The sequence below is a fragment of the Solanum tuberosum genome, unplaced genomic scaffold (assembly GCF_000226075.1).
Source record: "Solanum tuberosum cultivar DM 1-3 516 R44 unplaced genomic scaffold, SolTub_3.0 scf00001, whole genome shotgun sequence".
Lineage (NCBI taxonomy): Eukaryota > Viridiplantae > Streptophyta > Magnoliopsida > Solanales > Solanaceae > Solanum > Solanum tuberosum.
The window spans coordinates 186,831-192,755 of record NW_006238927.1 but is presented as its reverse complement, the minus strand read 5'-3'; positions in this window follow the sequence as shown (position 1 = coordinate 192,755).

The window sequence follows — 5,925 nt, the reverse complement described above, 5'->3', positions numbered from 1 at the left end:
TTTTGTTCAGGTACGCGTCTTCAATCCACGAGACTGACTTACGGACCGTCAATAGATCTACAGTCCATAAGTCCCTTCCGTCACTCGGGACTTAGAAAATATTTCAGCATCCAACAATCAGCTTCTCTGAAGCAAACGACGGACCAGCAGTTCTGTAGCTTTATACTTAGACTCTTCAAAAATCAGGTACTGGAACCCTCGCAGTATCACTCTACGGATCAACAGTACGGTCCGTAGATCAATCTACGGACCGTCGATAGACGCGGTGGTTCCACACTTGTCAGATTTCCTTGATTTGTCCTTTATGCCTTGCCTGCTGATCTACGGTCATAGCCTACGGACCGTGAATGGACCTACGGTCCGTAGATCACCTCCGTGAATGCCCTGTTTCTGCATTTCTTTCAGTTGTCTCTATACTTCCGCGCCTGAACATCTTTCCTGCAAGATATGATTAAAACACATAAAAACCAATATAAAAAGTCCCTAGACACACACAACTTGTAAGTGAAATGTATTAGAAATACCGTAAACTCACGGTATATCAACACCCTCAACTTAATTTCGTTGTTTGTCCTCAAACGACGAACTACAACTCTAAACGACAATTGTATAGAAGCAAACATTTTCAAACCCAAGCAATCACATGGCTCTCTACCCTCCTCATTGTTCGGGTGCACATTCGTTCTATTAGACTCGACAGGCTAATTCATGTGGATCACACCATGACACAGATTGAACAACTGACACACAACATACACCTTCTCACTATCACCACAGTACCAACTTTCCGTCAATGTAACTAGTGCCCTTACTTCAAACGAAATCCCTTTTTCCCAAGAATGAATGACATTCATGGTACAAGGATTTATTCAACACTCACGCTCAGAAGTAATTTCAAATACAGTTAGTGCTCAATGCCATAAGCTTGCCCTTATTTTCACTACTTAGACTCTCTAAAGTAGACTCTCGGATCACTATAGGGCTTTCTTGGCTTGTAACGTAGGCTTAGGGTTAGGTGTGGTACATTTGGGTACTGCTTAGTGACTTTCTGCCCTCCTTGACATTACACTCGGCTTTCAACTTCTTTTTTCCCTATTTTTGTCATCCTATCGTTTTACTTTCTTTCCCTTAATTTTCTTCAATCACGAATGTGACTTCAGACTTTGTAGCTCTTTTTTTTAAATTTTTTTTCATCACTCTTTTCATACCCATTTTTCTTTCAATTCCCTCTTTCATAGCCACCCTCAACTTATGGATTTTCCATTAGTTGAGGTACACAATACCCGATGTCAGGTCAGGGCTAAAATTGAAGTTACTTTTTACATTAGCCACCCTCAACTTAGGATTTTGGCCTAAATTGAAGTGCACATGTCCAAGAAGGGACCGGGGCAAACATAGTAGATTATGGGAAAGTGAGTTCAGGGTTGAGAAAGAAATGGTTTAATTTTAGGCTCAAATTATTTGTATCAAAGGGAGCATTTATTTCATTTGGCTGGATCCTTCTTTTAGGCAATTTGTGGATTTTTCAGAACAATGACCTATGATCACTTCCTAACCTCTAGATTGAATTGTCTTAGCAGGACTAACCAAGACAAGTTCTAGTTTTTGTCACAAAAAACTAGTTTGAACACTCAACGATTCTCACACACTCTCGGCACATAGTTCCATCATCAGGTTATCAGATTACCTGGTTTAAGTTTCAGCTTAAGTCATGCCATCAAGTTGGTTCATGATTATGTCATACTCAGATCCGACACATTCAACTTATCGTAGTCTACAACTTCTAGCACACATCACAAAATCTGACAGGTATCATTTTTCATAAGCCATCATGCTTCTTTCTTTTTCATGCTTCTACACATACGATCCTAACACATGCCGGTTCAACAGAAATTAGACAATCTCTTGGAGAAAAAGAACACAGGCAAGAAAACCCCAAAAGAGGATTCATCAGTTGGGTTATTCAGACTTCACCCTATCACTCACAATCCATTGACCCCACCCCCTACAAAAATAGAGGCGATTGTCCCCAATGCATACACAAACAGTAAAACAAAAAGGATTGGGTGAAGCAAACCTGTGGTGCAAAGCGTCGGCGAATCATCAACAAGCAGGGGGGTCCGGTTTCCCGGAGCTCGCTGGAACAGTGGTGGTGGCACCCTCAGTAGTGCCCACATCTGCAATCATAGCACTCTCAGTAGTGCTCTCTATCAATCTCACCGCACCATCAGTGGTGATCACAACGTTCCTTAAAATAGGCTGAACCTCTGCAACTCGGGCAGAGCTCGATGCCCCTGCAACTCTCTCACGCACCCTTTGCTGGCGCAACTCTTCGTGTGCAATCGAAGCCCTCCTAGCCTCCTTCTCCTGCCGACGCTGTCTTTTCTGAGCTTTCTCTTCCTCCGTGCGATGAGAGCGGTGCCGCTTGCCTTTGGCATGTGTGTCAGTGCAGGCCCCTCCTTGGCGGTCCCACTGAATAGAACCTCTAGCACTGTATCATCAGCCTGTGCAGTAGGAGCAGCCTGAGTCTCAGCTGAATGTGCAGCAAGAATGGCATCAACGTCAGTCCGGAGGCTGTCTAAGTCAGCCTGCAAAACAGATAGGTTTATGGTCGGGGCTGATCGCTCGAGGACTCGCAACTCAAAGGCATCAAGCCGCTTATTAACAGCCTGGACCTTCCGGTCCATCATCCCCTCCATCCTAGCATCGGACTCGGCTATCGACTTTTGCATCCACGGCTGGATGTGATGCAGCAGTGTGGCCATCTGAGCCTCTAACTTCTGTACTCTGGCCAATGGGACAACAGTAGCTCCCAATTGTGGTGTGGACCGGGAAGAGCTAGTAGCCATACTAGCTGCCTGAGAAGAGGAGCCTGGGACAGTGTTGGTGTGGTCTAGGATAATGGGGTCACCGCCCTATGCCTTCCCCACTGTGTCTGCAAGATCGGTACCCAAGGGAGGTACCTCAATCTGGGGTTCTCTACGAGGTGCTGCCACATTTGCCTCATCTCGAATAAGGCCGATGTCCAGTGCCTCTGTATGGTGGACTAACTTGTCACAATGCCAGATCGGCACTCCAGAGTCCCTGCACAAATGAAAAATCAGACACGGGAAGGGGTAAGTAGTGGAGGTCCTGAAAGCCCTCTCGTGAATCTCTGCCAGCAGCATGCGGGCAAAGTCGATCTCTACTCCTGCTACCAATGCTGCAACCATCACCGCTCTATCCCAAGTGACTTGATTGTCAGCTTTTGTAGGCGACACTCTGTTACGTACCAGCAGCCAGAAGTACTTGGCCACAAAATTTAATGTGGCCTTCCGGATGCCCAACCATGGAGCGGCGACCCATTCCGCACGCTCACCATCTGCAGCAATGTACTTGGCCAACCATAGTAGAACAACATCTCGCTGCTCAGCATTCCTCTGGAAAGCGCCACTCCATACGATGTCCCAGCGGTAATCAAACTCTGAAGTGTTAAGAGACCAAGAGTGGCCCGTGGTAGGACCATAGAGAAAACGGCTGATGGTGGAAGGTGATATGTCCACCGGACAACCCCGGACCATAGTGGAAGTGAGAGGATCTTGGGCTAAGGGCTTTAACCTTTTGGTAATCGAACCGCGGAGAGTGGCGGCATATGAGGCATATGACTCACGCACCATCTCCTCACTATACGTCCCTAGGTCTCGAGCCATCCAGTCATACTTGTGAAAGTTAAACAACCGGTGGATGTCCGGGACAGTGTGCAAGCTCCCTGTGAGGACTCTGCGCTCCTCTCTAATAAGTAGGGCCATTTTCTGTTTGTCATTGATCATCTTGGCATCCCGATATATTTGCCATTGGCCCTCTACGCACCATCTATTTGGCTCGTCGGCTATTGGAGTGGGGTCATCATTCCGTGGTATAGGTATGGACTCCGAGCTAGTTGCCTCATCAGACGAGGCTGCTTGGTCATTCTCACCAGATTCTGTGGCTGATTTAGCACTGGACCCTGCAGCATGGTGAGGCTCAGATCCTGAAGGATGGGCAGACTCGGAGCTGAAGCATGGTCAGACTCAGGTCCGGACATAGACCCCTCTGAACTGGAAGCAACCCCAGTTGGTGATCCGATCAGTGTATGCTCCTCATCAGACTGGGAGACAGTGACTACGTCGGGAAGCACCTTCTGGGGGGTGCCTCTGGTGCCTTGAGGTGCAGTGCGAGAAGACCTAGGGTTGAGAGGAACATATGATGGATCTGTGTCGGTGTCTGTGTCCTCATCGATTAATCGAAAACTAGGGGCAACAGATTTGGACTTGCCCCTCTTTGAGTAGGTGACCATCTTCTTGGGTGCCATCGTACCTACGGGAACGATATTAGTGCCAAAACTAACCATACGTAACAAAAAAAACCTTTAGAATTGGTAATGACCCTTAACTAAGTCCACAAAAATAATTTAGACAGATGCTACAGTGGTCATCCACGGAGGAGACCTACGGTCCGTAGACTGATCTACGGTCCGTGGACCTCTTCCGTGGATCAGGGGGTTAGTTCGCAGATGGAAACCACGGAAGTGCAGAACGGTCCGTGGATGGACCTACGGACCGTAGTCCACATTCGTGGTTTCACACTTAGTGAAATCTTTCATGTGCATCCATTTATGAACCCCATCTACGGTCCGTAGATGGATCTACATTCCGTAGACGGGGTATCGTGTATTCCATTTGTGCCAGGTATCATACATTTTTTTTTTGCCTTATTTTCCAACATTAACACAATCTCATCATGCATTTACAATATTAAATTATGCTAGTTCTTCATTCTTAATATTCCAACTGATTATTTTACAAAACAATTTGGACTGGTTGTGGAACCCTAAGTCGAAACCTACATATAGTTTTACGATCACATACAATAATGCTACACAATCACTATCTATCATTCCAAGGGCATTGTAATTTTCAAGTTTATCATGCAATTTCATCTAACAATTACCCAAGGTCAAGACCCAACTCCCGACTTTCTATATTCAAATCTATGAATCGAAATTCAAAGTGAGGGGACAGTCTATTACCTTACAAGCAACGAGGAGTGGGATGATTGCGTGATGACACTAAGATTAGCAAGAACAAGGAGTCACCTCTTCGTTATTGACGAAACACCGGACCCTTTTTGTTAGATTATGGGATGGGTTGTATTTGAAATGGAAAGGAAGTTGGGGAATTATGGAAGGGATGATATTATGGGGGAGTTATGGAGTGATTTAGGGGGGGTTATGGCATGTTAGAAACGGTATTGGGAGTAATGAAGGGAAGAGGAATGGTTTAAAAAAAATGGGGGTTTTTAAATAGGGTGGTCCGGGTCGGGTCAGTCATCCTGAGGGTTTGGACTCACGAGACCCCGTCTATGGTCCGTGAGTTAATCTACGGTCCGTAGATAAGGACCGTCAATCACTCTTTAACTTAGAAAAATTTAGAAGCTTACCTGGGATCTACGGACACCATCCACGGTCCGTGAGTTAAACGACGGACCGTCGATGGGCTCCGTAGACCTCTGCACCAGACCATTTTCTGCAGATTTTTCGTGGTGTACCTGCACATGTAGCAACCAATAGGCTATTCTTTTTACATTTTCTGGACACTTTTTTAGACACGGACCCTATTCTAATTCTAGCCAACACTAGTACAAAACTAAAACAACTATCAAATTTAATACAGGAGGAAATCAAACAAAGCAAACCTCTAGAAAAAAACTATATCTTATCGTTGGCTAGATTGTACATCTTGGGTTGCCTCCAAAGCAGCGCTTGATTTAACGTCGTGGCACGACACAGGCCTCTTGATTACTCAGACTTCATCAAGATTGTAGGCCTCAATCACTTCTCACACAGTTTCAGCATTTCCTAAATAGATCTTGATCCTTTGCCCGTTCACCACAAACCTTGTTCCATCC